Below are 7,027 nucleotides of genomic sequence, written 5' to 3' on the forward strand. Positions count from 1 at the left end.
ACATTGATTAAAATGTGTTGGAATTAATCATACTGAATGACAATTAATCTATATAGCTGTGTGGTTTATAGCAAATTAATATTTAGCAGAAAATATATGGGACAAGTGCGCCAAAATATTAGCAGAAGTGGGGACTTCAAATGCAACTTAGAATGCACAGGTTTATCCCTGCAAAAAAAATCCATGGCTGTCGAATCTTAGCTGGTATCATAGTCAACACACTCTAACCAATCATGGCCAGGTTATGACACATGGAAAATGTAATAATTACTTTCAGTATTATATTCCCAATATATGTTGCAATCATGAAATAGCTTTAAAACATACACCAAGAAATATAGCTCCCAAATGGACCACTTTTAATGTTTTCCCATGCATGGCTTCTATTACTAAATCCAATCTTTTGAAAGGGTGATAGGGTAGGTAAGTTGTCAACCCTTAGAGACCTCACATTGCAAAACCTATGTAAACCAAGACAGATTCCAAATCTAGTACCAGCCTTGCCAGAATATGATCCTGGCATTTTCTTAACACCCTTTATTAACAGCAAAAATGATAATCAGATGTTTATATGCCTTTAAATATGTACTCATTACCTCCAAATAATGTTGCATTTTGCTTACAACTAAAGACATGCTGTTGCTGGGGTGCAATACAGTTTGCACAGAAAACTATGCAGTGAATTGCAATTATATTAATAAGTTTGACTGCATATAATGTTTTGCAGTGAAACTTCTTAATGGATAATAATGTATGATAGAGTGAATATCTGAATAGTGCTAACTCACACATTCAACTTATTTCTAAAATTCTAGCTCAAAATTAACTACCATATACCCACTGCACATTTCAATAATCCTAATTATGACAGGAAATTCATGTATTTTTGGGATGCTGTAGCTAATGTATCCTGGCAATTTATTGTTCACGTCCCATTGTCTATTGTGAACAATAACCTAATTTGAATATTAATGTATGTAGAGTGACTACACTTTACACATTTGTCATTATCCTCCAGCTGCCAAACTCAGTCTTATTGGTCTGTATAATGCAAGAAGAGAGCTGGCTGCAATTTTACTTCCTTAATTGCATATCCCAGCTAATTTCACAAATTTTAGTGGATTTGACTGTCTGAAATTAAAAGAAGCCAATGTGGAAACCCAGGTGGTGTTCTTTCACCATTGGAATATAGCTTAATAGTCAGTCCAAGCTGATGGGATTAAAGTTTCCTCCCTCTCTCTTACTGTGCCAGTTACAAGTCTTTGATGTGAAATATACCAGCTCCTAAAGGAAATGGAATTGGGTCATAAAATGGCTCATAATTCAGTACATAATTGAGAATCTCACTCTCGAGATGCCATAATAACAGCTAGTCAAAAATCAAAGAAAACACACTGGTGTGTCATGAACATTCTTCTGAGGTGAAGTTAAGGCAGATTACTGGAGCAGAGCATTGGAGTTTTACTGCATTTAGCTTGAGAGGAACTTGAATTCAGAGTTATGTGTGCAGGTAAAAGGTACTAAAAATTGAGAAACCCCAACTATCTTTATCTGATGACCACAAATAACTAACAATTCCACTTTAAAAAAGAGGGCTGCAATTCAATCCATCCTTTTCAGAATGTGGGACCAATTATATTTCAACCATTGTCCTTGAAAATACGATAGGAGCCATTTAGCTATTAGCTCTACCATCATTTCCAATATCTAATGTTACGTGGATCTGCCAACAAGTGAATACAAACAAGGCTTCCAAACTTCTCACTACTCTCTCCTTCCATTCCACTCTCCCAATAACTAGGTATCCCAACCATCCATTCCACTGCCAATTTACAAAAATGAACCAATATTTTTACAGCAAAAGGATAATGGAATTAACACAGTTTGGCATTAGCCTATGATATTCAAATGATTAAACAATTCTCTTATACAGAATCTCAGCTTGCTGTACAATAAAAGAACCTTAAACTTTCTTTTAAACAAAAGATAAATTAAACTTGTGCAAGCTACTTTATCTGATTTGTGAAAGAACAACTGATATTTCACATGTTTTACTGAATATCGCTGCAAATTAGCTCGGTATATCTTTTCATACTCTTATCAAACATTGGTTTTGATCTGCATTCGCCTACAGGTTCCTGACAATACAGTACCTTAGTCTGAAGTTTCAGGGAACACTGATTGGAACAGTACTTGCTAGCAGATTTTGTTTACAAAAATCATTAAAAAGGCGTGAAAACCACAGACATGATTTATTAAGTGGGAAGAAATGCCTTCTTCACATCTAACAGTAAAAGATGTTATATTATAAATAAAAGATACAAAATGAAATCTTTAAAAGGCAGAAGAGCAAGCCAATGCCATTCAATGATAACTGAATACCCCTTCTCTTTGTTGTATCAGTAACTCCATCCTAACACTCACTGACAACTTGGATGTTTTACAAACTAAAATCATATGCGTGCTAACAGTATGATTTTTTTAGAATTGTTGCTGCAGCCTTAGCAAAATTAGAAGCACAAAGATACATAAAGTAAATGCATTTATAACATAGGAAGCAAACTAAGTGCAAACTTCTCCACAATTTACTTTGGAGTTTGGACAGTTGATTTGTACTGCCTCCACCAAAACTCAATCTTAGTTCCTGGGTTTAAGAACATAAGAACATAAGAAATAGGAGCAGGAGTAGGTCATACGGCCCCTTGAGCTTCCTCTGCCATTTAATAAGATCATGGCTGATCCGATCATGGACTCAGATCCACTTCGCTGCCCGCTCCCCATAACCCCTTAATCTCTTATCGGTTAAGAAACTGTCTATTTCTGTCTTAAATTTATTTAATGTCCCAGCTTCCACAGCTCTCTGAGGCAGCAAATTCCACAGATTTACAACCCTCAGAGAGAAGAAATTTCTCTTCATCTCAGTTTTAAATGGGCGGCCCCTTATTCTAAGATTATGCCCTCTAGTTCTCTATCCATGGTATCGGGGGTAATGTACTGGCATGGATAGAGGACTGGTTGGCAGACAGAAAGCAGAGGGTTGGGATAAACGGGTCCTTTTCAGAATGGCAGGCAGTGACTAGTGGAGTGCCGCAGGGCTCAGTGCTGGGCCCCCGGCTCTTTACAATATACATGAACGATTTAGATGAAGGAATAGAGTGTAATATCTCCAAGTTTGCGGATGGCATTAAACTGGGTGGTGGTATGAGTTGTGAGGTGGACACTAAGAGGCTGCAGGGTGACTTGGACAGGTTAGGTGAGTGGGCAAATGCATGGCAGATACAGTATAATGTGGATAAATGTGAGGTTATCCATTTTGGGGGCAAAAACACGAAGGCAGAATATTATCTGAATGGCGCAGATTAGGAAAAGGGGAGGTGCAACGAGACCTGAGTGTCATGGTTCATCAGTCACTGAAAGTGGGCACGCAGGTACAGCAGGCGGTAAAGAAGGCAAATGGTATGTTAGCCTTCATAGCTAGGGGATTTGCATATAGGAGCAGGGAGGTCTTAATGCAGTTGTACAGGGCCTTAGTGAGGCCTCACCTGGAATATTGTGTTCAGTTTTGGTCTCCTAGTCTGAGGAAGGATGTTCTTGCTATTGAGGGAGTGCAGCGAAGGTTCACCAGACTGATTCCAGGGATGGCTGGGCTGTCATATGAAGAGAGACTGGATCAACTGGGCCTTTATTCACTGGAATTTAGAAGGATGAGACGGGATCTCATAGAAACATATAAGATTCTGACGGGACTGGACAGGTTAGATGCGGGAAGAATGTTCCCGATGTTGGGGGAGTCCAGAACCAGGGGACATAGTCTTAGGATAAGGGGTAGGCCATTTAGGACTGAGATGAGGAGAAACTTCTTCACTCAGAGAGTTGTTAACCTGTGGAATTCCCTACTACAGAGAGTTGTTGATGCCAGTTCATTGGATATATTCAAGAGGGAGTTAGATATGGCCCTTACGGCTAAAGGGATCAAGGGGTATGAAGAGAAAGCAGGAAAGGGGTACTGAATAAATTATCAGCCATGATCTTATTGAATGGCGGTGCAGGTTCGAAGGGCCGAATGGCCTACTCTTGCACCTATTTTCTATGTTTCTATGTTTCTAGTTCTAGTGTCCCCTATCAGTGGAAACATCCTCTCTGCATCCACCTTGTCAAGCCCCCTCATAATCTTATATGTTTCGATAAGATCACCTCTCATTCTTCTGAATTCCAATGAGTAGAGGCCCAACCCACTCAATCTTTCCTCATAAGTCAACCCCCTCATCTCCGGAATCAACCTAGTGAACCTTCTCTAAACTGCCTCCAAAACAAGTATATCCTTTCATAAATATGGAAACCAAAACTGCACGCAGTATTCCAGATACCCTGTATAACTGTAGCAAGACTTCCCTGCTTTTATACTCCAACCCCTTTGCAATAAAGGCCAAGATTCCATTGGCCTTCCTGATCACTTGCTGTACCTGCAAACTATCCTTTTTTGTTTCATGCACAAGTACCCCCAGGTCCCACTGTACTGTGGCACTTTGCAATCTTTCTCCATTTAAATAATAACTTGCTCTCTGATTTTTTTTCTGCCAAAGTGCATGACCTCACACTTTCCAACATTATACTCTATCTGCCAAATTTTTGCCCACTCAATTAGCCTGTCTATGTCCTTTTGCAGATTTTTTATGTCCTCTTCGCACATTGCTTTTCCTCCCATCTTTCTATCATCAGCAAACTTAGCTACATTACACTCGGTCCCTTCTTCCAAGTCGTTAATATAGATTGTAAATAGTTGGGGTCCCAGCATTGATCCCTACGGCACCCCACTAGTTACTGATTGCCAACTTGAGAATGAATCATTTATCCCGACTCTCTGTTTTCTGTCAGTTAGCCAATTCTCTATCCATGCTAATATATCACCCCCAAACCCGTGAACTTTATCTTGTGCAGTAACCTTTTATGTGGCACCTTGTCAAATACCTTCTGGAAGTCCAAATACACCACATCCACTGGTTCCCCTTTATCCACCCTGTCCATTACATCTTCAAAGAATTCCAGCAAACATGACAAATGGCTGTGAAGACTGTTGATGTTATTGCATCATGACATGTGTGAAATGATGTCACAGCTTATGTGCACAAGACAGTTAGCTACATTTGTGAGCAGTTAAAAATGTTTTTTCTAATTTCTCGGTGTGACAATCAACTGTCCAAAGATCTTTTATAAAATTTCTATTCGTTTTGGGCTGCTGGATAAATTATAGCTCTACCTACAACTTTAATTTTTGTGCAGAAAAGTGCAAAGTCACACATTTTGGTATGAAGAATGAGGAGAGGCAATATAAACTAAAGGGTACAAGCCTAAGGCTAAAGTGGGTGCAGGAACGAACCTAAATTGGGGGTATATGTGCACAAATCATTGAAGCTGGCAGGACAGGTTGAGAAAGCAGTTATAAAAGCATACGGGATCCTGGGCTTTATGAATAGAGGCATAGAGTAGAAAAGCAAGGAAGTTATGCTGAACCTTTATAAAACACTAGTTTGGCCTCAACTGGAGTATTGTGTCCAATTCTGGGCACTTTGGGAAGGATGTGAAGGCCTTAGAGAGGGTGTGGAAAAGATTTACATGAATGGTTCCAGGGATGAGGAATTTCAGCAACGTGGATAGACTGGAGAGACTGTGGTTGGTCTCCTTACAGCAGAGAAGATTGGGAGGAGATTTGATAGAGGTGTTCAAAATCATGAGGGATTTAGACAGAGTAGATAAAGAGAAACTGTTCCCATTGGCAGAAGGGTCGAGAATCAGAGGACACAGATTTAAAGTGATTGCAGAAGGTCCAAAGGCGACATGAGGAAAATCTTTTTTACGCTGCGAGTAGTTAGGATCTGGAATGCACTGCCTGAAAGGGTGGTGGAGGCAGATTCAATTGTGGCTTTCAAAACAGAATTAAATAAGTACCTGAAGGAAAAAAAAATGCAGAGCTGCAGAGAAAGGGCAGGGGTTTGAGACTAGCTGCAGTGCTCTTGCAAAATGAGCTTGTCGAGCCAAATACCCTCCTACGGTGCTGTAACCATTCTATGATTCTAGGATACCTTCACTCTTTTGGTCCCTAGACTGTCAGCATTGTGGTCAGGGTTCTTTATTTTACATATGAAACCCCACAGCTCCTGGATTTCATTTGGGCAGATCCAATATGATCTGCTCCAAAATCACTGGCATCAATCTGTACTTACACATCAACTTCAGCATTGCATTAGAAACCACTTAGCTGCAGCCCTGAATCTGGTATGAGTGCACAATTACGCCAAAGTTGCAGTACTAATCTGGAATTGGCCTAACTCGAAGTGTGAATTTAAGCAGGGTGAGGCTCCCCAGAGGAATCATTGTGCTGGGGTTTGACACCACATGGGGTATAACTCCAGTGCAATGTCAAATCCTTGGAACCTAATGGGATTTTATAAAAGCTACCTGGAATTCAATTAAATGGTTCGGAAGGCCAGACGCTCCTGCCCATACTCTCTTACATTTACATTTTAACCACTAGGGAAGCAGCTTTATGCATGCTTGCAACCATGCACACGCAGAGCGCTCTCCTGGGCAGGGTTATTGCAGTGCGAGTCAAGCAGCCTGAGCATGGTAATACCTGGCTGCAACCGATAAGTGCAGCAAAAGATATGCAGTGTCAAAGTCAGATGTGAAGGCACAATGAGGGAGGGACACACAAAACACTTCCCATTAATAAGTTAGTGTCCCCCACAGCGGTGATGCACGACCAGACCAGGGGAAATTTGAGGCGCTGACTAGCAGCTCATTTCTGGACCAATTCCAAGCCTAGTCGTTTAAACACAAATCGCATGTATAGCAATGCGTGCACACGGTCACAAACCTATTTTACTCCTTAAATATCCGGCATGATATTCACCTGTACACACTGTTGCAGGGACAGTTGTAACAGTGTCGGTTATTACGAGTAGCAGCTCTGGCTGTATTTCTGTTACTCACACCGCCCGCAGCCAACTTTTGCGCCAGCTCGCGCCTG

The sequence above is a fragment of the Pristiophorus japonicus genome, chromosome 4 (genome assembly GCF_044704955.1).
Source record: "Pristiophorus japonicus isolate sPriJap1 chromosome 4, sPriJap1.hap1, whole genome shotgun sequence".
Lineage (NCBI taxonomy): Eukaryota > Metazoa > Chordata > Chondrichthyes > Pristiophoridae > Pristiophorus > Pristiophorus japonicus.